A 27678-nucleotide genomic window follows, 5' to 3' on the forward strand; every position below is an offset into this window, starting at 1 on the left:
GGCTGGTAGGTAAGCCACACCTTTGAGCTCCTTTGTACAGCCCCTTCACTCAGTGTCCAGTGGGTCTGTGCCAGGCTGAGCACTTGGCCTCTGCTCACACAGCTCTGCATTGGAGTGTCAGTGGTGATGTCTGTCCTATGTTCTTCTGAATGCTGTGATGTGCATAGCTCCATCCCGGTCTGTGTTTGGGGTAGAGATGCGGACACATCCCAGCCACAGGAAATGTCTTCTCATTAACTAAGCACCGAGGGGGTGGTGGACTCTACAGCTGTCAGAGTGGTGTGAGGGGAGAGGGTTCTGGGTGCAGACGGGGGTTGGTAGTCAGGGAAGGCTTCATGGAGGAAGTGGAGATGTGTGTCTCTCTCTGTGTGTATAATTTACATACAATAAAATTACTCAAGAAGTTCGGTTCTCAGGGACTTTATTATATAGGCAGTGAGAATTAACAAAGGTTGTTAAGCAGAAGAGTAAGGTGAACTCAGATCTGGGTTTCAGGAAGGTTTTCTGGAGTGGATAGGAAAGGATAGAGCTTGGTTTGTAGAGAGGCAGGTGTTTGCAATAGCAACTGCCCCATGCTAGGGTTTTTGCACATGCCGTTCCCTGGACCGTCCTGTGCCTGGCCGGCTACTTCTCATCAGTCAGGCTACAGCACCGAAGCTTCCTCCTCGGTGGGCCCTCCCTGTCCCCCGCGTGGTCGCTGCTGTATGTCTGCAGTCATCGTGCTCTCACACGGGTCTCAGTGTGCGTCCCCTCCGTCCCTCCGTTAGACTGTCGCCATCATGGGAGCAGGGCCTGTCTCTGTTGTCCCCTCATGACAGTGCGCGGTGCTGCAAGGCCCCGATGAACGTGTAGGGAGGAGGAACAGTCGAGGTCTGAGGTCAGAAATGCCGTGGATCCGAGCTGGCCCCGGGGGAGCACGGCTGGAAAGGGGAGCGGCGCCGGGGTCCTCCTTTCTAATTTTGTTTCGCCAGATAGATGAACGCTGTGCTGGGTTTGTTCTTGCGATGCTTTGGTTGGGTGGCCGCCGCCTTTTCTTCGGTGGCAGGTTGTTTGCTGGGCTCGCCGACCTCCCCGTGGCCGAGCTATGGCTTGCATCAGCAGCACCGCTTTGCTTCGTCTGGATTGCTTTTGCTTTCCCGTTGGGCAGATTCTCTCCTTGCTGGCTCTCATTTCCCTCTTCTGAGTCTCCTGGTCTTCTTTCCATGTTTCTCCCTTGTCTCATGCTTGCTTTTTTGGTATTAATTCCAGAAAAAGAGAAATCAGCTTCGGGTTGCTCTGTCAAGACTACAGAGCAAGGAACTTGTCGATTTTGAAATTAAAACTTGAGCTTCCTGCCTCTGGACATGCGGTGGGCCTGACTCTGAGGCTCCTTCATGCTGGTGGTGTGGGGGATGAAGACGGGCAGCCGGCGCTCTGTATAAACCGTGGTGGACGCCAGTCCCTGCAGCCAGCATATGGGGGGCACAGTGGGGTGGGGGTGGTGGAACTCAAGTGGTGATAGTGCCAGAGTCTGGGCGAACGGTTTTCCCGAGATTTCTGGGTGGGGATGGCAGGGCACTTTCACATTTCAAACTCAACCCCTTTCTCCAGAATAGGATGCAGAGGCAGACACTGGCTAAACCAGCTGAAGCTGGGTGACAGACGTGTATGTGGGGGGCGGGGGGGCGGATGGTATGGCGACAACCAGGGAGCTGGCTGTTCATCGTGCTGTTCTCTTTACTGAGCGGGGCCCTTCTGAGGCGTTGGCCGAGGGCTGGAGGATGGTGTGGCCGCTTGGGGCTACTGGTTAGTGAAGGGTGACCCTGCTGAGCCCTAGAACTGGGTCTGGATGTGAAGGGGAGTGAAACTGGGGAGACCGGACGCTGCGGGGACCGGAGGCTGGGACCACCTCGGGGCCTCCAGGCGCTCTCATCTGCTGGTCCTAGAGCGAGGAGCAGCCCCGGGGAGCCAGCCAGCCTCTGGGATGAGCACCCCACCTGAGAGGCTTGTGGCTGAAAGGAGAGTCCCCTCTCTGGTCGCATTGTCCCCACATACTTCCCGGTCTCGTTTTCATAGGAAGCAGCCGGCTTTCTGACCTTTGGTCACCAAACAGAACAAAGAAACCAACATAAATCCATCTCTAGGGCTTAATTTTGAATAAGAAAAATGAAGTGTCATCTCCACTTTTATTTTCCAACCACCTACCCCCCACCTCCCGCTTTTTTGGGGGGCAAGCAGTTGCTTCTTTTGAAGTAGTCAGTCACCACCACTTAGCTCTACAGTCTTGTCGTTATTAAATCGGTGGCATTGTTGACGTGCCAACGGGAGGAGACCTGTGCGTCTGTAGTGGGGAGCCGCTCTGCCCGCTCTGAGTTAAGTTCATCTCATGATGGTCAAATAGGTCGAAGCTTTGCAACCTTTTGGCAGCAGTGAAGTAAGAGAAATTTAATTTCTGTTTCCTCTGGTTTACTTTGCTCCTTATTCCCAGATGCTCCGAAGCACCAGGGGGAGGGAGTGGTTTTTCTACTTGGAGCCATTATTTCATCAGGTGTCTCTAACCAGCTGTCCTAGGTTAGGCACAGAGATCACAGTCACCAGGCTTTTGTCCCTGGCAGGTGGGTTTTCACTTCATCTCCAGATTCAGTTTGGAGAGATGGGCCAGCAGGAGGTGGGAGCAGAGTTTTATTAGGTTAACACGTCAGCATCAGAGTATCTTCAGGGAAGCCCGGGGCTTTTTCTTTTGGAAATTGAGAATTCCGAATGAGGTACTTTTCTTAATTTGTCCTGGTCTTTAAGCAAATTATATAGCTGTTCTGTTTTCCCTGATGGCAAAGAAGAATGTTCTAATGGTCTGCTAAGGTCTGTGACCCTCAGCCTGTATGTAGCTCATTCAGCTGAATTTTACACTAGTTTATTTTCCATGAGGCAGCACTGTCCCAGTATTTGACGTGACCCCTGACCAGTGGTCACTCAGCATTTGCCTCATGGGACTGGGACTGGACAGCAGTGAGATAGCTAAAAAAGTTGGATAAAGCAAGAATCATAAAAAACAATACATAGTTTAGGCATTTTATTTTTAACTTAAAAAATCAGTGTATCTCATGTGCCAACGTTTTATTTACCTTTTCCTTTGAATTTCCTTTGAATTTGATCAGAATTGTCACTTGTTTTCTTGCATAAACCACATCTGTCATTTATTGTGTTTGATATTTGGCTTTTGCTTGAAGAGGATTGAGAACTTAGATGAGTGACGCAACTTGAGTTGCTAAATCCTAGATTTTTACAAAATTTCATTCAATCCTTTATACTTGTCTTACCTGTCTTACACCTATTATTTAGTTAGGATTTTTACAAAGTTTAAAAAATTTTAGCAGCTTGTAGTTTTCATAGAAACAACTGTGTATTTACAGGTCTATATAGTTAACTGTGTGTATATGTGTATATACATGTATATGTATGGATATGTAAATTTATACCTACATGTGTACGTTTATAGATACATAAATATATGTATAATTGGCAGAAATAGGTTTGGGGACAAACAATTGTTTAGCACACTGGGCAGTGCGTGGGTCTGTTTGCCACATTTCACTATGCCAAGAGGGGTCCTTTAGCAAATTAGACAGCGATTCTGCCGTCAAGAAGCCTCCAGCCTAGTGAGGGCAATATCTGTGTTTCAGTAACTATAACACAAGTTAAAAAGTGGCAGATGCCTTCAGAGAGAACTGGTACTCCCAGCAGGAAGGGATCAGAGAATTCATGGAGGAGCATGTATTTGACCTAGGCTATTCATTTCTTTCTGTGTGTAGTTGAATATTTTTCTCTAAGTAGAGGTGTAAATGACATCAGCATCACTGGGCCTCGGGCAGTGGTAGGAACACCTGATGGGTTTCTGAAGCCTCTGCGGGTCAGTCTTTCACAGAGCTGCGGGCTCCTGGCTAAGCTTCGTCGTTCTGCCGTCTGCGGTCTGCTGCAGGCGACTGGTCGAGAGGGACAGTGTTCCATTCAGTCAGGAAGCAGCGGGCCACACATGGTTGTGTGGTCCTAAGCTAACCTGGGCATAAAAGCACCTTCTTGGAAGACGGTAGGTGGGTGGGCTCAAGACTCAGAGGGAACTCGAACAGGAGCCGGGGGAGGGACAGTTGTTTCACAGGGGTGAGGGGGATCCCCGAAGCCTAGTTGGAATGCTGTTACGAGGAAGAGAAATGGGTGGTGGGCAAGGAGCAGCCCGCTCAGAAATGCTTAGTAGCGCACCCCGTGAAAGGGGTGATGCATCGACCGAGGCCAGGATGCACTTGGGAGGCGAGTGCACTTTGCGTGTGTCTCCAGTGAGTCCGCCTGGACTTCTAGAGGCTGAAGAGCATAGCACATCACTCATAGGACCTCAAGAAGCACTGCAATTCAGAGGAATGTAAGAAATGATGCCAGACTGCCTCCCCAAGCTTGCTGTCCCTATGAGCACGGAAGCCGACCCGAGTTCTGGCCCATGTGGGTGGGTGGACTCAAGTGAGGAGGAATGTCATCTGGGAGCAAGGAGCCTAGCTTTGCAGTCAGCTAGATGGAGGGCACACTCTGCCACCAACTTGATGGGAACCTTGTGTTCTTCTTTATGTGTGAACAGAAGCTGTTTGCAATATTCTTTGTTAGATTTCTCAAAGTTACGGTTATTGCTTTTGTTACCATATGCTCAGGCCAAGTGAAACAAAAAGATGGATACACAGCAGAGCGGTGATAAACCTCCGGCCCAGCACCCTGAGATGGTGTAGCAGAGCCTTCCACAGCTTTCCCCAGGCTCTCACGAGCATCAGTGCATGTTTCAGTCAAAGGAAGAACATCCTGCAGGCATCACTCAGCAACTTGCTGTTTTCACTTCCCTTTGGCTTACAGACTCCTGATTTGAAACTCTGAGAATACAGACCTAACAGAGTGCTGTGCGTGTTGTAGGTGTTCGTTGTTGAATGAATGATGAGCGCTGTACTCTAGATAGTTTCCCCAGTCAGTAGTTTTTGGTAGTTGCCCCAGATTCAGTCTCTTCAGCCTTTTTGTAGGACATACTTAGACCAGCAGTGTCCTTGCTCATCTGATGGGTGAAATAGTACCCATTGTTATTGCAATTTATATTTTCCTGAGTACTTTTGAAGTTGAGCATCATTTCACATATTTATTGGCCATTTGTATTCTTCTCTGAATTCTATATCCATATCCTTTGCCTATTTTTTTTCTCCTATTAGGTTGTTTTTTCTCCTATTAGGTTGTTTTTCTTTTCAGTTTTAGGAGTTCTTTGTGCGTCAGGCTATAAATCCTTTGTATGTATTGCAAGTATGTCCCCTGGCTTTTGTTTCTATAATTTGTTTTTATTTTGTTTAGGTGTCTTTTCCCACTAAATTTAAACATTTTAAGTAGTCAAATATGTCTGTCTCTTTCTTTATAGTGTTTAGGTTTCCTGTTCCATCCACGGTCTAGAGAAAACTATAGATCAATTTCCTGTGTAGGTGTGTGCACGTACGCAAGTATATGTTTATATGTATATTTACAACATTTCCAAATAAAGTTATTTGAATACAGTAGTATCTTAAAAGATACTACTCTTAAAAGATACTCCATGACCAAGTAAGGTTTATTCCAGAAGCACAAGGACAGCCTAACCTGAAGAATTGTGTCAGCTGGAGGAAGTTCTGGCTCAGGGCTTAGAGCATAGTGTGTCCTCATCCTGCCGTCTACTAATTCTGACTGAGGTCAAATTGTTTAATGTCCCTGAGCTTTAATCTCCTCATCTGTAAGATTAGCAGGACAAGACTAGTCCCATCGTACAGGGTTGATGTAAGGACTGAATGGGATAATGCACGTGAGGTGATTAGAGCAGGGCTTGGTGTGTAGTAAGTGCTCAGTTAATGCCATGCTTAACAATTCGTTACATAAAATTAATAGATTAATAGGAAAACCTCTGTTGACATATACGAACAGATGTTTGAAAAGCATATAGTAAAATTCTGCAGCTAATCCTAATACAAATCTAAGTAAAATGATCATAGAAGGAATCTACATAAATGCAGACATGTGTACCGGAACCCAGCAACAAGCACTTTAAATGGCCACTTCATTAGGCTTCAGGCATGACAGGGAGGCCCGTATGGAGCACTGTCCCCCCACATCTGTGAACCCCCAGACGATCCTAGGGACAGACTCGTGGGGAGAGGGGCCAGAGGAGCGGCTGCGGCAGTGTCTGTCCAGCCTGAGCTGGCCCCGTGTTTCTCTTCAGCTGTCTGGAGCGTGCGACCGCCTGTCCCTGAGGCCTGCACTTCTCAGTGGCTTTTCACCAGGCCAGGGTGGCTCCAGGTCTCACCCTGCAGGAACCAGGAGTGAATTCCTGGGGTTGGGTGGGGAAAAGGATTGTTAAAGCAACAAGCCACCTCAAACTGGCCAGGGGAGCAGTTTCGTGGTAGCACTGGTAATGAAGTGTGACACCTAAGAGTGCTGAGAGTCAGCAACAGGCAGGTGAACCTGGCAGGTGCTGGCAGCTCTGTTCGCTTTGTGAGGAATTAGCCCAGTCTTAATTTCTAACCTCCCTTCCTCTTCCACATGCAAAATAAATGCACCAGTGTCCTTGAAATGAGAGAGGGAGGGAAGGCCCAAATGCTCCGAACACGGGAGGGCTTCGGGTCGGAGCCGGCCTTCCAGCCCGGCCAGGGGAGCCTTTTTCTTTGCTTTGGGGGTTGGGGGAATCTCAGCATAGGCCGGCTTTTAGCCTGGCATTTGGTGAACACGTATTTCTTCCTGTGTCTTTCTTATGGCACTTAACTTGGCTACCTCTAGTTTAGAAATGTTTTATTAGATAACTTAAAATTCATGTAAACAATGGGTGATGGCTGTGTAAGTTTTCAAGCATAATTATAACAACCTCGAAGCTAGCCTCCCAGCTTGAGACCATCATGCACCACAGAGAAGCTCCTAGTGGGCTCATCCTGCCTGGGGTAGGGTATTCCAGGATGTTTTATCGTTTTCACATTCCTTGCTTTTTTTTTTTTTTTTTTTAAGAATACTTACATTCACACATATATATGTGCGTAACTAATATATTCAATTTTTGTTTCCGAGCTTTATAAAAAGAGAATCAAGTAATTCGCCAGTTGCTTTTTTCCTTCGTTTTTACTGCTGAATAATATTCCATTGCGTGTGTCGTATTAGTCAGAGTTCTCTGCTAGGATGTGTGTGTATATAGAGAAAGCGGTTTATTTGTAGGAATTGGCTCACGTGATTGTGGAGACTGGCAAGCCTAATCCGCAGTACCGACCAGCAGGCTGGGGCCCCGGGAGAGCCGATAGTGCAGTTCCGGGCCCAGGGCTGGCAGCTAAGCGACCCAGAAGAGTTGACGGCGCAGGTGAAGGACGAGGGTGGCAGTGGAGCATTCCGTCTTCCAGGGGGAGGGTTGGGTTTTTTGTTCTGTTCAGACCTTCAACTGATTGGATCCCGTCCCCCAAACACACATTATGGAGGGCAATCTACTTAACCAATTAAAACGTTAATCTAATCCACAAACACCCTTGGCGAAACACCCAGAGTGATGGTTGACCTAATATTTGGGCACTTTGGAGTCCAGTCACGTTGACACATAAAACTAACCATCACGTGCCAAGACCACACTTTGTCATTCTCCTGCCGGCAGATACCGGTTGCTTCCGTTTGTTGACCATCGTGGGCACTGCGGCTCTGAGCCCTCTACACGGGCCTCTGGTGCACTCAGTCCTCTAGGGTTTACTTGGAGGAGCAGACTTGCTGGCTCCGGGGGTCGTGTGTGCAACATGCAGAAATGTCACGCTCAAGTGATCGTGCCGGTTTACTCTCCCATCTGCCATGGGCGCAAGTTCCATTGTCTACGTCCTCCCGCACACTGGCTATTGTCACAGTTCTTTATTGTACCCATCTAGTGGATATCAAATGTTATCTCATTCTGGCCTTAATTTACTTCTCCCAGTGACTGAGAAGAATGAGCATCTTTTCACAAGGGAATTAGAGGTTCGTGGGTTCTCTCTGGTGACGTGCCCGGTCAGGGCTTTTTCTGTTTTTCTCTTTGGTTGTCTGTATTTTTCTTATTAATTTGTATTGATTCTTTATACATTCTGTATATCAATCAATTTATTGGTTATGTGAGGTACAGATACTGTGTCCAAGTTTGTGCACGCCTTCTCACTTTCATTGTGTTGTCTTTTGTTAAACATTTTTAATTCTAATATGGTTAACTATATTAATCTTTTCTTTTATGGTAGCTATTTATAATGGCTTTTTAAAGGAGATTCTTCTCTGCCTTGAAGTCATAAAGATATTTTTATATTTTTTTCCTTTTAACAATTTAAAGTTTTGCTTTTCATAGTCTGTCTGGAGTTGACTTTTGTATTTGATTTTTGCGTTTGGTGCGAAATAGGAATCCAGTTTTATTTTCTTCCAAGTGGTCATTGAGTCACCATCACTGCTGAGTGGCCCTTCTGTGCTTTGGGACACTTAACTTCTGTCATATAGGAAGTTTAGAAATATGTGTGGGTCTATTTCTTTTTTCCTAAATTAAATTTTATTTGTTTATTGCAGTAAAATTATTCATAACATAAAGTTTACTATTTTAGCCATTTTAAAATATTCAATTCTGTGGCATTAGACACATTCACATTGTTGTGCAGCCACCCCACTATCCATCTCTAGAACTTTCTCTGTACCGCTGAACAACTCCCTGTTCCTCCTTGCCCCCAGCCCGGCGGGCCTGTTTCTGGTCTGCACTTGGCCGATGCAGCACCAGAAGAGGCAACCTCCCTCCCTCCATTCTGCCTTTTAATAGAAGTATTTTAGTTTTATCTTCCTTATGAGTAAATCACAAGAATGGGGACTTTGTCCTGGTGGATTTCTGTATCCCTAAAAAGCACTTGACTTTGTGGTGAGCATATGGTGGGATCGACCATTGGCATTGGGTTCGTGAGAGTTAATAAGTCAAATGCACTCAGGTTCCCACCTATGAGAGGACTGCAGGGGAGAGTCAGACTGTGACCCGAATACCACTGATATAACAGATATGGCGGATACGGTGCCGTGTCGCTCGCACGTGGTGCGAGGAACGTGGACTTGCTGTTTCTCTCTGACCCACCTCTGGGCCCTGGCACAGCCTCCTTGAAGATCAGCTGGGTCCGCAGAGCAGACATACGTGCTCCGGGTGGCTGCCTAGTGTTGGTCCAGGGTGGAGAAAGAAGGAGAAGAGGTGGGAGGTGGTGGTCTTCTTTTCATAACTGAGGAAACAGACTCAGAGGGAAACCAACTTGCGATTTCGCAGGTGTGGGCTGCGCGTTGAGGCCGCACGTCCCTTCAGACTTCTGTTCTGGAGACTTGGCATTCGCACCTGAGCCCCCCCAGAGCTGAGGCTGCCACTTCTCTCAGAGTGTTTTTGCCTTCTTAATTCAGTGAATGCTGTGCCCCTAGGTGCTAAGCCCTGCCTCGGTGCTTTCCAAAGAAACAAGGGCAGCGGGACTTGATGGGGAAGGGGCTGGGGGGACAGGCACAGGCCTAAGATTGGATGGAGTACAACTTCTGTGGCAGCTTAGGGGACCTCACTGGGTGTCTGGGGAAGGGAGCTACTCCTAGCCACCAATGTGTGGCTTGCCAAAGCTGCTGAGGCACAGGCCTGTGGCCCGAGAGCTTGCCCACGAACTTCTCAGCTGTCAGATACATAAAGCCCAAGGTGTGTTGGAGAGTTTCTAGTTTAACAAAAGACATAAAGATAAACGGAAAAAGCATTTGTAGCTTTTCTCTCCATGTGAAGTTGAAGGATGAAGCCTCAGTGGAGGGCTGCTGGGCAAGGACACTGTCGTACAGATTCTCAGTCACATAACTCAGTGCTGGGGAAGTTTTGGCCCGTGTTTTGCAGGACACGCTTCAGTTACTGGGTATGTAGAAGCGATGAAGCCGCTCCAGAAAAAGTGTCTCCTGGACCAGGAACACGGCACATTCTGTCATTCTCAAGCTATTGTTCTGGAGAACTACAGCCTTTTTTAGGATGTTCTGTTTTTGTTTAAAGGTTATTTAAAAAGCATCACTGCTGGTTTTCTCTGTTTGTCTTTCAGTAATTCCATTGCAAGGCATTTGGGGCAGGGCTGTTCCACGTAAAGTCGTCAGTGGCTCTCGTTCAGGCGTACGCGTGTCTGCCCCAGTGCGTGGGCCGCCGTCTGTCGAAGCTGCCTGCTGTGCACTGACCGCGGCCACAGGGGTCCTCGCAAATCCAGTTCAGAATTCAATTCCCACATGCTGTTCTTAATTTGATAATCCAGGTGTGTACTTCTATTTCTAGGATTATGTCCTGTTTAAAGCGTAAGAGGGTATTGTTATAAAGAAGTACTTACAAAGCCATCGAAAAGCACGAGTGACTTCTCAGTCGCTGTGACGCGGTGGTTCTGCGGTTCCAGGTGTGGTCTCCGGGTCAGAAAGCCCGACGGTAGAGCCCTCTGCTGCCTCCCGCCCCTCCCGCACCCAGCTGCGGCGTCCGGGTTCCTGGCGCACGCGTCTGATCTCAATTCTTCCTTTTCTCTACATACACAAAAAACCTTTTTAAAAAATGCTTTATCACATGGTGGTTTGTAATACCTCCTTTTATTGTGTTCAGCCTAGCGGGAGCCCGCGGACGTTGCTGAGTGAATAAACTGGGGTGCTGTGCTGCATGGGACCTCACTTGGCTGGAAGGGGGTGGACTGGAGAGCCGGGAGGCGGCACGGGAGGGTGGGCCACAGGGAGACCGGCCCTGCGGTGGGGTGCAGTGTGGAGACCTGGCAGGGACGGCCTTGTGGTTCGGAAGTCACTTCTCGCTGCCAGCGCAGTTCATCACCACAGTCAAACGCTCAGTGGCCAGCGGCACACTGCCGTCTGTCACCTTGTGTGATGGCCTTTGGCTCACAGAGGGCCCTGCTTTCGTTTCGAGGTGCTTGCTTACTTCGAGATTTTAAAAAGCCCATCACTTTATTTCTTTAGGCTTCATCTTTCCTGGCTGAATTTTAAAACGAAGACCACTTTGTCACTGACTCTTCGTGAAGGATATAATGAATATTTATCAGTTACAAGTTTTATGTTATTATTTCTGTAGTAAACTTTTTATTTGGGAAAAGTTTTAGATATACAGGAGAGTTACAAAGATAATAGAGTTCCCATATAGCTTTCACCCAGTTCTCCCTAATGTTATCACCTTACAAAACCATAGCACATTTGTCAAAATTAAGAAACTCACGGTGCATTGTTATTAACTAAACTACAGATTATTCAGGTTTCACCAGGGTTTCCCCTGAGATTGTCTGTTCCAGGATCCAGTTAGGATATCACAGTGCGTTTAGTCCTTGTGTCTCCTCAGTCTCCTCTGTGCATTTGTCTTTCCTTATTTGTCATGACCTCGACAGTTCCAAAGAGTGCTTAGTTGGATAATGTGTGGAGTGGCCCTCGATTTGGGTTTGCCTGATGTGTTTTCACATTATTAGACTGGGCTTAGGAGTTTCGGGAAGAATCTTGCAGGGGTGAAGTGCCCCCCTTATCACGTCTCATCAGGGAGCGCAGTGACGCCCGCATGACTCGCCCCTGCTGAGTTCACCTGGCAGGCTTAGTGTTTCTAGCCTCTGGTTTCATGCATGTTTAAGTGGCTCTGGTTCTCCGTTAGTCTGTTAGTCCCTTCAGTCCAGGACTCCTGCCCTGCCTGCTTTGCGCCTCTTCCCAGAGTGCGGTGTCATGCCAAGGTGGACCCTCCAGGTCATGTAAAGACACATTTGTGTCACATGATCCTGTGAGCCTTCGACAGTTTTCACAATCACAAGTGAAACAAGATGGACTGTGTGCCAGTAGCTGTTGAGACTAAGGGTCATTATTTCAGTCTCTCTACTTCTTATGTTTGACATTTTCCATAAAAAATAAAGAGAAAAAGATTTCCAACCTACAGATGCAGTGAATCACAGCTTGTTTTGATAGTGTGGGTGCTTCGATGTTGGCTGTTGCCAGAGCCACTCAGGCTGTTACTCGCCTTAAACGTTTTTGGTCCTTCCCGAAGGCCTCGTGGGAAGGAGACTTGCACCCGAACTAATGTTAAGTGGTTCTGCTGATAACTTGTAACAATAGTCCTTAAAATCTTTGAGGAAGAGAAGTCGTTGGTGTGCCATCAGAAGAGACTTCCGGTTAAAATGAGGCCGCACATTAGTTGGGATACATTTATGGAATAGAAGGAAAATCTTTACCACTTATTGTTACATTAATTTGTTGGAAAAAACATCGAATCTAATGAACGCAGACATGGCCTGTTCCTAATATATATTTTGACATCACAAACTGAGTCTGGTCTTTCAACAAATGTAGCAGAGAAATACTGATGCCATGTAAGATCCTAGTCCCGACCCCGAGGCACTATCTAATAGACAAGGTCATGAGGGGTGTGACCGCGTGCACTGATGGAGTCAGCACAAAGCGCCCAGGGGCCGGGTCAGCTTGCTCTGTCTTGGTGTTCCCCGCATTTACCTGCAGACACAGTCACAGAGTCATGAGTTGTGAAAGTACATGCAGTCGCAAAATAGAACGGGTACGCTGGATGTTGTCACATCTTAAGAAGATCTTATCTCTGCAGTCAGTACTAACTCAACAGCTTAGAAATCCCCCAGCCCTCCTCGATGCAGGTCCGGCCTGCTTACCTGTTGTAGGCCCTTGTAACAGCTCCACGTGTGTGTGTCATTTACGGGTTTGGGTGGTGGCCAAGCTCTGTGGGTCACGTGGGCTGTCCAGGGCACTGGGATCTCTGTCCTCTCTTTGGGACGGGGCTTTCTGGCTGCTGGCCCCCCTTTCTCTGGGTGATCTATAGGAAGGGCCTGGCTGCGAGAGCCTGAGGCGTGTCCTGTTGTCCGCATGTGGATGGCACTGGCTCCAGGGCCTGTCCTTTATTCAGTTCTGTTCACCCAGCAAACTAGGACTCATTGACTCACCGGAATATCTCCCTTAAACCCACTGCTGCATGGAATTAGCTCATGGGATGTTGAGGTTTTAAGGAACCTGCACACGGGGCATGAGATTGCTGGTCTGAGGGTGGGCAACTCCTTCTGCTTTTAGAGCGGCATGACTTCCTGGAACTTGGGTTTCTTTACAGAAATGGTTCGTACAGTCTCAGACTTTAGGGAATGAATTGTGTGGAGCACCCAGGAATCACATCCCTTCTCTTTGCCACGTGAAATATTGCATAATTTAGGAAGCCAGCTGCAGGGGATGAAATGCCTCCCTCTGGAGGTTGAGGCAGGGGAAAGGCAGGCTTCGGTTGATAGCTGCTTCTTCTGGGGTTTATTCAGGATGAGGGATTTTATAAAAGCCCCATGGGCAGGGATGTGCCCACCACCTCCCTGTGTCGGCCGGTTTACTGGGACGTGTGAGTGTTGTGGTCCCAACCATACCGTACAGCCATGGGGCGCTCCGCAGTCCTTCCACTGCTGTGGTGTTATCTGCCTAGGTTTCAAAACTCGAAGGGACTCAGTTTATTCTTTCATTATAAAATTAATTCATGCACTTTATGAAATACAAATATTCAAAAGAAGAAAATCACTGTCGATACCTTGATGTGCACTTTTCCAGGTGGTTTTATTGACACACATGTGACAGACGTGATTTTTAAAAACAAATGGGACCATACTGTTTAAACTGTTTTGTAACCTGTCCATCTTTAGTTTGGTTTCACACATGGGAGATACATGTCCCTCATCTATAGTACTTCTTAAGCGAGGTCACCTATCATAAGTGCAAAGTGACCATTGCCAGGCTGAGCCAGGCTGCTCGCAGCATGTCCACAGCAGCACCTGACCGTCCAAGCCGCAGCCCGAGAGTCGTTCTGGACTTGGCAGTCTGTGGCGCTCAGCCCAATCGGCCTCTTGGCAAAGTCCCCTCTTCATTTTCCTTCACGAGCCCTTCTGAGCCAGCCCCATCCTTATTTAGACTTTGCTCTTTGCGGTCACAGTGCCCACCAACAGTCACTTCTGTTTGGATTGCTGCGGCATCGATTCATTGATTTTCTGACATTTAACAATTGCCTGCCCTCTGAATTTCCTGGGGGTTAACCTGATGCTGCTGCCACCTAAGTATGCATCCTCCTGTGTTTGTCATACCTGTAGGCCCCTTGGGCTCTTCTGTGACTTGAGTTGTGATTAGCGTTATTGGGAGCTTCCAGTTCTGTCATTAGGAGATGATCATAGTGGCCATTTAATAACACACTGTTTGTATGTTTTCGCACTTAATCTTCACGACTCCTGAGATGGCTATTGAGGCCACCTTCACGTTACAGGTAGTGGAACCAGATGCTTAGAAATCTGCCAAGGTCGAGCATCCTCTGACTGTGTTGTCCCTCTTTGTTGCTTGGCCCCATCAGCCCTGCTTTTTCCTTACAGATGTCTGTAGAGGGTCCTGTAGGGGACCAGTCTCTAATGGTTACCTGGCCCGTGTCCTCACACGCGGGATCTCATCCCATGCTGAAGTACAACTGGGAACATTGTATTAAAAGATTGTTTAAGAACAGTAGACTTTAATTTTAAATGGTAAAAGTAAAAGAAGAACATAAAATTTGTAGATTGAGGTATGCATTTAAGTTTGTAGTTATTATTCTATTTATAATCAGCTCCATATTTCAGACCAAAAATGGAAGCTTTTGGAGGTTAGAGACCATGTCTTCTCAATTAAATTTAAATAACACTCAATAGTGTCTCCAGGATTTAGATTTATTTATTAAGCACCTAATGTGTATTTATTACATGCCAAATTGAAGTATAGTATTGAAAAATTTTGATAAGGGTTCAAATGTTTCCTACTTCTTGGCACATAGAAGTTCTTGATTCTTGTCCATCTTCCTCGTTTTATTTTTCCCTGGCACTGGTCCAAAAATGGAGGAGAAAGGAGAAGATGATGGTGGCATTCTGGAATGCTTGGGATCACAATTTCATTTATTTTCATATTTATACCTCTTCCAGTTTCACAAAGGATTTGAGTTGGTTGTTTGGGTCTACAAAGAAAAAAAAAGGTGGCAGAACAGAATTTTCCCTTTGTCATCCCCAAAACAACAACAATAAAAATGGGTGTTTACTTCTGATAAGGACCTTGGAGATAACCTCGAGCCCTCCCATGCATCATGGCATGTTTATGCGGCCAGGATGGGCTCTGCTGTCAGAGGGTACCAGGCGTAGCAGCTCTGTGCACTGCCACCACTGTGTGACTATGGGTAGGCCACTTCCTCCTGAGCTAAGTTTTTCATCTGAAAAATGTGGGCAATACTCCTACTCTTCAGTGTTATCACTGTGTGTAAAGATCCTGGCAAGTATGTATAAAATCATAAAATAATATCTAATTTTATTAACTGTTTGCAGAGTTTCTAAACACCAGTTCCTGATGACATTTTTGTTGCCACTTAGCCAAAATATCAATGATAGTTGTTCTTTTACAAAGCTAAAGATATTAAGTTTGAGACTTTTTGCTTATTCTGAGTTGTATCACTTGTTTTTTAATGTTAAAATGTCTTTTATTATTAAAATGATTTCGAAATGAAATAATGGGAGGTGGTAAGTTTTTCTTTTTTTAATGCTTAGTGGTCAAAATAAAGTTTGTGGCATTGTGTTGGGCGCTTCTCCTGCCCTTAATAAAAGACATTGGTCTGTAAAGTCGAGAGCTTCCATCTGGTGTCCTGCTGGCCTTGGGGGAGGAGGAAGCCACAGCCGGAGGGAGGAGGTGACAGCCAGAGGTACACAGTGACACACTCCTTCTTTACCAGACCCAGCTCAGTGCCCAGCTTTCCTGGGGACTTTCCCCACATCTCTTCCCAGCCCCTGGTCCCTACCTGCCTTCTGCACTCCCTGCTTAGGTCTGTTACATGTGGTCCTCTGGCTGCTTGTCTGTCTGTCTTACTAGACTCTAAGGACAAGTGTGGTGCATTGTTTAGCTTGTAACTCCCGGAGCCCAGCGTAGAGGGTGCATACAGATCAAAGACACCTCCACTGAGGCATTAACACAGCGCATCTCTAACTTTATTCTTGGAAGTACCCACCAGCTCACCGCAAACCATGCTTACTGCTCCTTTCTGAATTCAGACCTTGCTTCTAGGATCATTGTTCGTCTTCAGTATGTTGTCCAAAGAAGGCTCAGCCTGTTTCCAGGACTCTGGGGGCTATGTGAGAGCTTCACCACCAAGACATGTGTTAGAGATTCAGGTGTTATTTCGCACAATGGCTTTTTATAAAATGCATAAGAAAAAAAAAAGCATTTTTTTTTTTTTTTATCACATTGGTGCATTGGAGTTTTCTCAGGTGGGCTTTCTGCTTTGTCTGGCTTCATTTTTTTTTTTTTTTTTTTTTTTCTTTTTTTTTTGGGCAAATGCCAGAAAGCGTTAAGAAGCTTATATAAAGGGTTTTAACTTTTTTTTTTTGCTTTGCCAAAGATAGAACTGGTACTTAGCTCAGCTTGTCCTGGCACCTTTTTCTTTGATAGAGAATGTTAGAAATTTGGCTTGATTTATTCCTTTTTATATATATATGTGGGTAAAGGCAAGATAGCTTTATTTATGGCTTGGTTCATGAGAAATATGAAAGGCTAACAAGTAGGATTTGAACATAGCTATCACCCTGTCCCTCAATGCCCCCCCCAAAAAAAATTTGACTTATCATATCAGAATGTTTTTATATATCCTACTTAGGAATATGGTAGGTTTCTAGAATTTAAGATTTACTTATCATTTGAAGACAAAGAAAAGCTAATACCTGTAATTATCATATTAGATTTTACGTGTTTACTGACTGTTGAACAGTCGTTGAAACCTGTCACTGAAAGCTGCCATTTTTAAGTTGCTGCCTGGCGTTGTCATACTTTTTTACATGATAGTGGAGAGAGCTGAGTTAACCTGGTTAGAAAGTGGACCATTCCAGTTCCTCAGAATTGCTTGTGTATGTTAGAAGATCAGTTATTCTAAGAACTGAGACCCACTTGGTGTTAACATTACACAGAAGTCATTTCAGCCTTTGCATCAGAGGCACCTTGCAGTGCGTTCTGGGCGATTGGATTGACAGTCGTACTGCCCATAGGGATGTTGGGAGTGGGAGTCCTGTTATTCAAGTTCTGCTGAGGGTTTTCTTCCTTTCTCCTGTCTTGCCCTCCTGCCCCTGTCTCCTCCTTCCCTCCCCCTTCCCCTCCCTTTTCTCTTTAGTGAGATGATTTACATACAACTGAATGCACTCATTCAGGGGCTGTGACAAACGGATAGGCCCTTGTGGCCACAGTTCCAATCAAGACAGAACATTTCCATCACTCCAACAAGTTCCTTGTGCCCCCGCGTAGTCAGTCCCCCACCTCACCCGCCGCCCCAGGCAGACATAGATGTGTCACTGTAGATTAGTTTTGCCCAGTTTAGAACTTCATGTAGAGACCCGCAGTGAGTTCTCTCTGTTCACCATGATGTTTCTGTGATCTACCCAGCGGCATCTATCAGTGGCTCATTCCTTTTGAGTGCTGAGCGGTTCCCACCGCGTGGGATGCCATGCGCAATTGGGTTTTGATGTCCTGTATGAAGAAGTGTGATAGAGATGGGCCACTGCGGGAGTACACGTGTGACTTGTTTGTAGTTCCCGTTCCCCCAGGACTTGAGGAGGGCCGAGGGAGCAAATAAACCGAGGCCAGGGAGTCACCTGTTCATCAAAGTCCTTGAATAGTTTGGCTTCTCAGAACAACTCCATTCTGGTTAACCCCATGTCTTCTGGTCTTTGCCTGTCTGGTGATGGGGAGGTGGGCACTTCTCATGGCATAAGGCCTTGTGACCAAAGGGACACTTCCTGGGTTTTTGCATGACTTCTGCCCTCCCTGCCAACGGTGGACCTCCCAGCTCTGCGTTTAGGGCTTGCGAAGATCAGGGACATTTGAACCGTGAAGCCTGTCTAGCGTGCGGCTGCCAGGTACTCCCTCCTGTCATCCTGACACCTGTCCCTGAGTTGTCCGGCTTTTCCCTTGCCCTGGGCTGGCTCAGCTATTGGCGTTAGCCCAGCGGGGAGAGCTGAAGCCCAGAGCTGCAGCTTTCACTGTTTTCTTAACAACCCGATTACCGTGTGCCCTTAACCTCTTTAGGAGTCACCTTGTAAGAGGCGGTGGCTGCTCAGGTGGGGAAAGGATGGGGGAGAGAGGAGTGATAGCTAAAGAGTGCGAGGTTTCTTTCTGAGGTGATGAAAATGTCCTAAAATTGACTCAGGTGATGGTTGCACATCTGTGGATACACTAAGAACCATTGAATTTTACATGTTAATTGGCTGAATTGTATGGTATGTGAATTATATGTCAATAAAACTGGTCTTTAAAAAGCGTGGTGTTAGAGCAAGGACAGACCAGTAGAGGAATGGGGGAAAAGATCACGTCATAGAAATTCTATTTTTCTCCCCATACGACACGACCTGTGCCAGGTGCTCTTAATTTCCCTCACAGGCCTAGTCCCATGGGAGTCATAAGAGTATGATAGAAGGAGGATGGGCTTTGAAGGTATCTGGCGGACCTGAATTAGAACCCTATTCTGCCGTCATTCTGCGTCACGTTGGCAGGTTGCTTAACTTCTCTGATGGGTTCCCTTGTGTAAAACGGGGCTGGTAGTGCTTATGGAGTTTTTAAAGCGAGCTTAGAAAAGGTGGCTATTTTCAACATGTGACAACTGTGTAACAAAGGTATTAGATGGGAGTGGCAGCCTGGTCAGCTGTCCTGACAGCTGTGATTTATGCCAGGTTAATGACTGTTCCCTGGACTGTCCCCCTTTCCCCTGGCCCCGCCCGACGGGTGTTGAGGACTCCAGTGTCTTTAGCTAACATGCCAGACTCTCTCCGTTCCTGAAATCTTTTCTGCCTTAATCCACACGGTTAGAGTAGGTCAGTGGCAAGTTCTTAGAGAACCAGCTTGTGTCCGCTCCTCAGGAAGCCTTCCCTGCCCACCTGCCACCCTGGGCCATCGCTCCCTTTGTAGCATGCCTCAGCCCGTGCTTCCAGCATTTTTCAGCTCATGCCGTTTTTATTTATTTGCACCTCTGCCCTGCCCATAATTTGGGGCAGGGACCCCGGGGCCCTCAGTGCTGTGCCTGGCACCGATGTTTGTTGAATGAATGCCCAGCAGTTCTAAGTCTGCTGCCGGAAGCCAGACTGGAACTGGAAAAACCAGCCGAGGCACCGCGTGCTGGACTTAGCAGGTGGGTTTTCCTGGAGCAGTGTTTTGTCCCAGTGTCTCCTCAGGACTGCAGGAGCCAGTCTTGTCCTCTGCCACCAGCGAGGTGGCCGAAGTTATGGGGAGGGAGAGGGTGCCCCTGGCCACTCTGGAAGGCTGGTCTCATGACTTCATAGTCTCACTGCTGTCTGTGTTCTCGATTTAATTCAAATAAAACCTTTATTAAGATCCAGTCGTGATCTTTCAGGGGGGCCAAGACGGACAGACAGTGTGGTGGTGGTTGACGGCCAGACTCCAGAGGCTGACCGCCTGGGTGCAAGTCTGGCTGCCCCACGTGTCAGCTGTGGCTCGCCCACTGGGCAAGTAACGTAACCGCTTCGTTACCTCAGTTCCCTCACCTGGAAAATGGAGGTTGCAATAGCACTTGCCCTCCTGGGGTTATTCTCGTGATTAACCATGAATAAAGTAAGCACCCTAAATGTTTATTGATCAGCCTGTTTGTTGGATTAAAAAAAAAAGCGCGTGAGGGTCTTGGACAAACAAAATGAATACATCTCCCTTGCTGTGAGTGCTGTAATTGTCCCCTCCCATAATCGAGAGCCCTAAGTGGGGCCTGGGGTGAAGAAGAGTTTCCTGTCAAGCGCGCTGATGAAGGTGGACAGTCAGAACTCAGGCATTTATTCTTTCTTAGTGGAAGAGGATACTCCCAGAAAAGGGCTTTTGTGATCATATTTTTCTGCTGCTTAAATTTAGTTAAAATGCTTTGCAAAGTAACTGCCAGACCATTAGTTTTAGAAAGCCTGTGTGCATTATGGTCAAGGACAGTAAAAATCAGTTGCTGGAAACAGTATTTGGCCTGCGGCTCAGCCTTTTTCAGCCGGGGTGTCTGTCGCTGGACAAAATGACCGCTAGGGCCATTAGGCCCTCAGCTCCTGATCCTGTCTGTCCTACAGCAGACCCCAGGATGAAATGGGGGTGCCTCTGTGCTGTCGGTCGAGTGTGGCTGGCCTGGTACTCCTGTGTGCGCCCCTCTGTGTGGGAAGAACTGATTACATTGAGCCGAATTGGGTTGACTTCTCTGGTTTTTTCGCGGGGAGGGCGGGAAGGGAGGAAGGTGGTATAATAATTTTCCAAGTAGTGTTAATTATTATTATTTCTCATATGTCAAGTAATCAAGCCTTGTATTGCTATGGTCTTTGCTTTCTTGGTGTTTTTCCATTAAGGAATTTCTAAACACATATTTTAGAAAGATTTTTAGCTTATTCTGTTTTGTGTTACAAGATCCGACTAGGTGGCTGTTTTTAACAGCATTTTCGGTGAATAGTAAGGACACTGCTGAACAGTGTATAGCCACTTAGCATAATATCCCCTTTCCCCTCGCAATCTATTCTTTTGTCAATTGCATGTTTTCCCTTGGCCGCAGACTTCCCCTCAGGCCCATGTTGCAAGGAGGAAGCCAGCTGGCCTTCTTCTGGCCACCGCTATCCCAACTTGCCGTGGCAGTTAGGAGTGGACATGTATTTTCTGGGAGGACACTTTGGGGAAACTGAGCCCTTGAAATATTTGTTTCCTGTCTGTTTTTGCAGGTTAGTTTCAATATCTGCTCTTTCCTGTAGTATTTATATTTTTTGATATTATCACATACGTTTTTCAAACACTTTTTACTGAGTTATACATACATTAAAGAACACATTTTATAAGTATCAGTGCATTTTTACAAACACAGCACACTTGTAAGAACTCAAGAGACAGAGCGCTGCTCTGAAGTGCTCGCGGGACCCCTTCCCGCCCTGTCCCTTCCCACTCTGTCCTGTCCGGGCTTCAGGCAGCGGATTAGTTGTGCCTCCTCTTTGCTTTGTCTAAGGGAAGTGTACAGCATATATTCTTGGGGACACGTACGTTCTAAATGAGGAGATAGAGGATCTCTTCCTCACCCAAAAGTACATTATTCTTTTTCCTTCACTTTCAATTCTTTGTAAAGCTCTAGGAAGTAAGGTGTTTTGTGTTTGGTTTTTACTTCTGGGCGATCACACTTGCGTGTTTGGGTGCCCCAGTTCTTAGGGTGCAGTCATGCTGTGGGGACCGGGGCGCCCTGGCCGTCTCAAGCAGTGAGCCTGCTTCCCCTGTGTCTCCCTCTCACAAGGGGCTCGGCTTTGGTGTGTGGAGGTAGGAGTTGCATTTTACATGTGGGGACAATGTGAGATTATCTCATGCAAGTAAGTCCCTGTCACGTTAACTCCTGTGACTCTCGGCTCCTTAGATACAGAGCATGTCTTTTTTCTCCTAAGTAGAAGGATCGCAAATACAAGAAAAGACTCTAAGACTATCACATATGGTGTAAGTTAGTGTGTGTCCTACAGTTGATTTTAGGGAGGGGGTGGGGTAATACGACTTTTGTTCTCAGACCTCAACTCTCTGATTTTCCGTGGAATACAGAGGTTTCTATTTGGTCACTTGCTGAAAAGAAAGCTCTTCTGTGCTGGTCCGGGAAGGCCCTGGGCCGCAGTCTGAGAACCTGGTGCCTGCAGGGCGAATGCAGCAATGTAGGGGACTGGACTTATCTTTGCTGCAAGCAGTCGGCAGCCAACAGGAAATGATGAAATGCGCTGGGAGAACTCAGCTGGGAGCTGGAGGTCAGACATACCAGCAGGGTCGGAAGGAGGCAGGTACGGAAGCTGATCTGCAAAGTTAGGCAGTCGGAGCTGGCATTTGACAGAAAAACGTGAGTGTGCTATTTAAGGCGTACATTTCCTTTAGGGAGACCTTTTTGAAAGTAGAATTTTCATTGATTTCGTTTTTTTCTTTTCCTGAGTGATCGCTTTAACAGAAAGCTCACCTTTGCAGCACACCTAGTTCAGGCAGTTTGGTATTAACCGAACAGTGTGGAATGTTTTATCCAAAATGCCTTGAGAGAAATGTCAGAGTAAGCAATTTTCTCAGTGTATAGATTTTGGCCCAAACAAATGAAGGATTGTGCTTTATAATTTTTACTCTGGTTTCAGAACATATGTACATGCTTCGTTTCAAAATAGATGGAATTGATTAGAACCTTTGGCATATTTTAGTCTAGCTTACATATTTCTAGCTGTGTTTTTTTTCTTACTGGGTAGTAGCTAAACGAGTTACTTAAGTTAACTGTTAATAGAGGGTTGTTTTTCCCCCTACCTTCAGGCTTTATGGTTATTACATGCTGCTATTTCCTTTCGTAACAGCCAATCTAACCTACAAACACATCAGTGGGACTTGTGAGGGAAATGAACAAAGTAGCTTTTCCATCTGACTGTCACTGCTGTCTCGGGACCGTCTGCTCCAGACCCCAAACTGAAATTAGTTGTGCTTACTCCAAGCCCCCCTCTGCCTTTCTGGCTTTTCTTATTGCTCTTTTCAGCTGGACCCTGGACTCTTGTCCCTGTCTGACTGCTGTCACTAGACACTTTGTTTTTATTAGATAGCAAAATGTAAAAGTTTTATTTATTGTTTCAATAACTGAGCAGGTTTACACGTTTTGTTTCTTATCATGGATGTAATAATCTGGAATTGAAAATTGTGGCCCTTTTCCCCTCCTCTTTATTTATGTAATACTGTCATTCTTTTTTTTAAAATCCTGATAACTTAAGTGACCCATCACTAAGTGAATACATATCTGTTGGATTACCTATCGCTGTGACCATTAGAAGGCAGTGGCCTCTTCTGTTCTCCAGAAAGTGCCACACTGCTACAGTCTTTGCCACATAGGGAAGCATATTTTCTTGTTAGGTCGTTACCTAGTGTGATTTGTGTATTTCTAATATTTTTAGGGTTGCATATTTTCTTATTCTCTAGGGATCCCCCCAATATATAATATTTCTCTCAGACCGTAATCAGGTCCATCAGCTTTGCTCTTGTTCTTGTAACTCTGAATATCTCCTTAAATCCTTTCTTTTTCATACTACACTGTCTTACTGAATTCTAGATGAACTTTAAATGCCGCATTTATGAGAATAATAAAGAGATATGTAACTTCAAACTGAAGCATGTCTTGCAGGCCTGAGATTTACGCCAGCAGGAAGAATGAGTCTCTCTTTTTTCTCTTTCTTTTTATATACTGTCAATTTGCTAACAGTTTTCTCCAGCTACATAATTCTGTATTATTCATTTGGTGGCATAATTAAAAAGGGAGGGAGAGGACATGATATTTAGAGTTGTGATGGCTCTTGGTGTGGATATAGCCAGGCCCCAGCATTTTTTTTTAAATAAAAGAATTAAGACCAAGAGGCGAAATGCCTTGTCAACTTGTCCAAGGTCACACAGCTCGTTAGTGGCTGCGAGTGTAGAACTCAGGTCTCCTGACTTCTGTTCTGGGTCATTGGCCTTTCCTTTATCTGCTTTCTCCACATATTATCTCAAGATTAATAGGGCTTAGTTAAGAATGGCCTTTTTTCTTTTAATGAGTCCAGTTTCATTCATTTCATTTTCAAATACTCAGCTTTTATTTAATAATTTTCTTAAGTGGCATAGGTCTGCATTGAATTACCTCAAGCTCAAAAAGAATTGACGTGTCTCCCTCTGGAAGATTTTTCTTAAAAATAAGAATTTCTCTATTTTATAAAGTTTTTCTTGCTTCTCCCCTAAACTAGGTCTTACTCAATTGTTATTGTTATTAGCGGACATCATTATATGATTATCTGCAAATGAGAAATCCAAACTTAATAAAATCACAACTAATAAAAGTGGGTAAAAGTGGTCCATTCTTTGAAAGAGGATTCTTCGGGATGCGAAAGGAAAACCCGAACTCTTTGGGGACATTTACAGAGCCCGTTAGGGGTACTGACAACTTTAAGTCTTGCCAGCTCTTAGTCTAGACGTTGGAAAGGAAAGGCTTATAAAATAATACATTATGATACAAATAAAACGGGAAATGATTTAAATTTATAAACAAATGGAATTTACCCACAGCTTTCCAGAATCAAGTAAAAACAGTCCCTCCTAAAAAAAAATAGTCCCTCCTAAAAACCGAATTTGAATCTTTCTGAAATTTGAGTATAGGAATTAGATGCAAACAGAGGCCTGCTGAGAACAGTGGGCGACTGTTCTTAGACCTTGATGTGGTGCCCACCGGCTGTCCAGTCACCTTGAAGTGCTTTGCGGGAGGTTCATGGAGTAGCACTTATTTGTGTTTTACTAAGAATTTGAAGTATATATGCCTTGAGGAATTTCTGAATCAAATATACTATAGGAAAACAGGCATTTTCATAAATATTTTAATTGTACTTGAAATTGTGGTCAATCGCTTTATACCTATTTGAAGTTATAAAACCCGAGAACGGAGTAGGATACACAAGCAGTGTTTTTATGCAGTAAGTTGGAGCTGTGCCTTTCCTCCTGGTGTTCTGGTCCGCACTGTCATCATCCTCTGAGAAGCTGCTGCTTTAGTCGGCGACCTGGAGGACAACATCCGGGGCCAGAGGAAGGTGAGGAGCCCGCTTCAGGGAGAGGAGGCTCACTGCTCCCGTAATTTAGTTACCTTTGTTCCCCAATTAAATCCTTACTGTTATATTTTAAGTACACGTTATATATAATTGGCCTTCTTAATCTATAATTCTATGTATAAATATATACATACATGTGTGGGGGCTGAAAGAATACTTTTCCTTCCACCTTCTAAGTTCTTCTATCTGGGCTAATAATCAAATTAACAGACAGATTAACAGGATAAAATCACATTTTTAAATGCACATGGAGAATTCACATAAGCATGAAAATCCCAAAGACAGTGAGGCAACATTGGGTATATATGACATTTTTCGACAAAAGGGAAAACGGGGGGACGGGCTGTTAGATTTCGGAAGTAAGAATGGGTGATTTACAGGTTTTTGAGGAAGAGGCCAATATACATGGCAGAACAAATTCTTGCTGGGCAACTCAGAAACAATGAGACACTGGATATCTATCTAGCTAACTGGCCCCTGCCTGAAGCCCTGCTAGTTACCATATTTAATTCAAATTAGGCTAAGGCACACATCTTAAGATTTCCTTCCTGAAACAGATTTTTCTTTCTGAATCTCTTGGGCCGGAACGGGGGAAGGTCAAAGATTCTTTGAGTCTCGTTTCTTAATAAACAGCTTAAAATCGATATCCCAAAAAAGCAGCTTCAGGGTGACAAAACTTTGATTTCCTTCAATATAAATATATAATTAACATATATTTGCACCAGTTAGTAAATAATGTTTGATATTCCTATTTGCCCCTACCTTCTGCCCAGGTTAATAAAAATGCTGGTGTGCCTGTGAAATTTGCAGACGTGAGCAGGGAATGTGGTGTAGGCTTCGCTGCAGCCCCCCGGGCTCTGAGAATTTGTGTTGTTGGTATCATCTGGGCCTTCCTCACTTCCCTCTCCGCAGGGCTCCCAGACCAGCTTCTAGTGGTGGCCTTAGCACCACATCTCAGCTTTGAAGAAACGGTTCCAAGGTCCCAGGTAGACCCTAGGCCCTAGAGCCCAGTAAGGAGGAGTGTGTGGGCGAGGATGGAGAGATGGTAACAATGAAAGGCATGGGCCTTTATTTGAGCAAATGAATGATGAATGAATGATTTGCAGCGGTCCCCTTTCCACTTTGCAAGTGCTTTGGAAGGCACTACGGTCCCATGTCTCTGCGCTGGTCCAAACGCCTTCGCATCTCGTAGTTCTGCCTCGATGCCAGGTGACAGACGAGGTGTCTATATTTAACAGTTCCTCCAGCCCTGGGAACATGGCTTGAATTTTTTTCTCATTAGACTCCGTCATACCTGAATCATAAGACATGAATCTTGATGTAGATTCACAAAGCATATTGTTGTATTTTTGGATAACTTATTCTGAATTTGAAATGTGTGTCAGTGGCCATCATAACAGTACGGGATTTAAATTTTCTTTTTGTTAACGTGAAGACTGAATTTCATATTCAGTCTCGTTTCCCTTCAGGATTTGTCCTGCAGCAGAGTCCTTGAGGGAGATCAGGGGAGAATGATTCTTGCTGGGAAACGCTTACTTGACAAGATGTCGTAGATGTAATTGACAGGCTAAAAGCATGACCTTCTCAGTCTGGAATTCCCTGATTCTCAGGTTCCATGTGTTGGTACTGCTCGTTCAGCAAAATAAATGAAGCTCAGTGCAGTTTGGGGACAACGTAGGGTCTCTTCATGGTTCCTTTCCAGTGTGAGCAGACACATAAAGAAAAAGCGGCACAGGACACAGTGGACTGGGGACTAAGTTACCTACTGACTTTATGAATGTGCCACCTCTGAGGTGCTCAGCTCAGGGTCCCGTAGTCAGTCAGCCCTGACCTTCACGCACGGGGAGAACATGATACAGCAAGACCTGGCTTGCCAAGCAGCAAGCAGCAAGCAGCAAGCAGCAGGACCGCCAGGGAGGGGGAGTCTCAGTTTCCTCATCTGTAAAACGAGGATTGCAGTGGGATTTCCCTCGTGGTAAATGGAACCAAATGCGTAGAGGCCGCAGCACCAACGTGCATAGAGAGCTCTTAAATCATAGCTGAGAGCGGTCGTTCTCAGCAGATAACTTTCCAGTGTCCAAAACCACGTCATCTACAAATAATGTTTTCTTCCTTCTTTCCTATTCTTATACTTTCTACTGTTTTTCTTATTGCATTGTCTGGTGCCTCTAGTACAATTTAAATATAGTACTGAATAGATGCGGCTTTTTCTTGTTCTCGTGGCTTCTATTTGCTGTAGATTTGCTGGTGAGGTTTTTTTTTTTTTTTTAATCTTGTTTTGTTTTGATTGAGTTTCATCATGTTCCCCCACACACTTTGTTGTATTCTCTCTTCATTTAGAAATTAAATTCTCTGTTTAGTCTCCTAGGTATTTTAAAACACTTAACGAAGTCTAAAGTAATGTTTTTACTTTTTTCTTGACTAATGGAAGGATTTAAACAATTTTAAATGGTTTAACTCCACACTCCCTTCCAACTTGTCCAGTATTTTCTGAAATTTTTAATTCTACAGCTTAGATATTATGTTTTATACAGTCAGCGCTATTTAGATTTACCCACATATTTACCAGTGTATTCACTTACCATTCTTTTTTTGTGCTTTGAGCTTTCTGTCTGAGATCATTTCTTTTTGTCTGTAGTATATTCTTTAGAATTTCCTTTTCTGCGAGGGTATTTTGTGTGGTAGATATTTTATCTGTCAGAAAAAGTCTAGTTCTTTGTTCTTAAAAGCTACTTCTGCTGGGCATGGAATTATTAGTTGTCGCTTATTATTACTTAGCACCTAGAATATATGATTCCAGCGTCTTCTGGCTTTCACCGGTGCTCTCAGCCCAGTTAGCATTCTTCACGATCTTTTCTCTCTGGCTGCTTTTATGATTTTTCTGTAACTTTGAGGTTTTACAGTTTTACTTTAATATGTAGTGGTATGGCTCTCTCTTTTAAAAATCTTGTTTGAGTTCATGGGGCTTCCTTACTCAGTGATTTAACATCTTCCGGCATTCTGAAAAATTATCTTTAGATAGTGCTTCTTCCCCATTCTT

General features: G+C 45.3%; 1 protein-coding gene across 2 annotated transcripts in view; it reads left to right on the forward strand.

The window, feature by feature from the left end:
- Positions 1-27678, forward strand: part of PACSIN2 (protein kinase C and casein kinase substrate in neurons 2) — a 106388-nt gene that overhangs the window by 19077 nt on the left and 59633 nt on the right. Inside the window, exon 1 of one of the 2 annotated variants that reach the window (XM_039863273.1) lies at positions 21731-21892. The exons of the other annotated variant lie outside the window; for it this stretch is intronic. The gene's annotated coding sequence lies outside the window, so the exon portion shown is untranslated. Of the gene's footprint in view, positions 1-21730; positions 21893-27678 lie in introns of those variants that run through there. 2 annotated transcript variants of the gene reach the window in all.

Source organism: Pteropus medius, unplaced genomic scaffold (genome assembly GCF_902729225.1).
Source record: "Pteropus medius unplaced genomic scaffold, Ma_sr-lr_union100, whole genome shotgun sequence".
Lineage (NCBI taxonomy): Eukaryota > Metazoa > Chordata > Mammalia > Chiroptera > Pteropodidae > Pteropus > Pteropus medius.